Here is a 2,161-nt window from a genome sequence, read left to right on the forward strand (position 1 = left end):
TTGCTAACAATGAAGTCAAGAAGTGAAAAGTGTGTGACAATGATATGAGTTTTGAGATAATCACTGCATAAGGGATATTAAGCTGATCAGAAAAACAGTACGATTTCTGGGCACTGTTTAGGTCCACTGAGACTGGAGACTCTAAACCTGGAGTAGTGCCACTATTTTATATATATATTCATTGTCTGAGTGAAGTACATAGAAAGACGATACTTGAATTTATTTAAGTTTGAGGCCTTCCCAGTGAGATTCAAGGCAAAGAAGTTTAAGATGCTAGAAGAAACAGTAGGAATATTGGTCCTTGATTCTAAGGTTAAAAGGGAAGGATTTGAAGATAAGAACAGGTTAATGGATAATGAGAAAGTAGAAGTAACTTTAAAATCTTAAAAAGCAAATATATCACTTTGATGACTAAGGTGTGTCTGACTTAAGTCATTGTATTTTCAATTGCCTCAAATGCCTGTGAAAACTGGTCAACGTAAAAGGAAGACAGAAGAAGAATTGACTCATTTGAACGATAGTGTTAGCAAAGAATATTGAATATATCATAGACTGCCAGAAGAATGAACAAATTTTTCTTGGAAGGAGTACACCTAGGATGCTCCCTACAAACAAAGACGGTGAGACTTCATCTCAGACTATGGACATGTTTTTAGAAGTAACCAATCACCTGAAGAATGATAATATGCTTGATAAAGTAGAGAGCTGGTGAAAAAGAAGAAGACCCTTAATGAGATAGAGTGACAGTTTTTGCACACAGTCTTAAACATACCTACTATTATGAGGATGGCACAGGATCAGGCAATGTTTCCTTCTGTTATACAAAGGATAGCTATGAGGTATCCTAGCACCTAACTAAAAGGTAACTAAGGAAGTGAGAAATTGAATAATAAGTTGTAAAAAGAGGCAACTCTGGTCAAAGAGCATGACCATGGATAAGTTATTGGGTTTTCCATGCCCTTAAAGAATGGTGATGGGATCTGGATCAAGATTCCCTGGGTAGATTTCTTTGGGTAGTTTAGACATTTTCACAATGTTCAGTCTTCCTATTCACAAACATGGCATGTTCTTCTATTTATATAGTTCTCTAATAATATTTTTTTTGTGTGTGGTAATGTTTTGTAATTTTCTTTCTATACATCTTTGTGTCCCTGGTAAGATTTATTCATAAGTAGTTTATCTTTCTGGTAGCTATTGTAAATGGTATTATTTTACTTATTACCTTTTCAGAAATCTCTGTTGATGCAGAGGAATCCAACTGATTTTTGCATGTTGAGCTCATATCCTGCCACTTTGCTGAATCTTTCAATTATTTTCAGTACTTTTCTTGTTGAATTTCTTGGTTTTTCTTTGTATGGGATCATACCAGATGCAAATAGAGATAGTTTTACATTTTTCTTTGTTAATTTGGATGCTTTTTATTTTTCTTTCTTGCCTTATTTCCCTGGCTAGGACTTCCAATTCAATATTGAATAGATGTTCACAAGGGAAGTGTTTTTAGTCTCTGTCCATTGAGAATAAAGTTAGCTGTTGGTTTTGCATATATGCTCTTTATTATGCTGAGAGTTTTGATCAGGAATGGGTGTTGGATTTTATCAAATGCCTTTTCTGCATCCATTGATATGATCGTGCAGTTCTTTTCCTTTATTTTATTTATGTGATAGATTATGTTGATTATTTTGCTGATATTGAACCATCCTTGCATACCTGGTATGAATCCCACTTGGTCATGGTGTAGTGCTGCATTCTATTAGCTAGGATTATGTTGAAGATTTTTGTGTCCTTATTCATGAAGGATATTGACCTGTAATTTTCTTTTTAGTGATGTCTTTGCCTGGTTTTGGTGTCAGGATTATGCTTGCTTCATGACATTAATTTGGTAGTATTCTATCCTTTTGTATGTTCTGGAATAGTTTGGGTAGGAGTGATGTCGAGTCTTCTCTGAGGGTCTGGTAGAATTCTCCAGTGAAGCAGTCTAGGCCTGGATATTTTTTTTTGTGAGGAGTTTTTTTTTTTTTTTTTTTGACTTGTGCAATTCCTTCTTTTGTTATGGGTCTGTTCAAATTTCAGTATCTTTATAGGCATGTGAAAGCTGAATAATGAATAAGGAAGTCTGAAGAACAATTGTTGTTGTTGTTGTTATATGTTGTTGAGTTGGACC

This window comes from Orycteropus afer, unplaced genomic scaffold, assembly GCF_000298275.1.
Source record: "Orycteropus afer afer isolate SDZICR_OR568_19922 unplaced genomic scaffold, OryAfe1.0 scaffold00275, whole genome shotgun sequence".
NCBI classification, from domain to species: Eukaryota; Metazoa; Chordata; class Mammalia; order Tubulidentata; family Orycteropodidae; genus Orycteropus; species Orycteropus afer.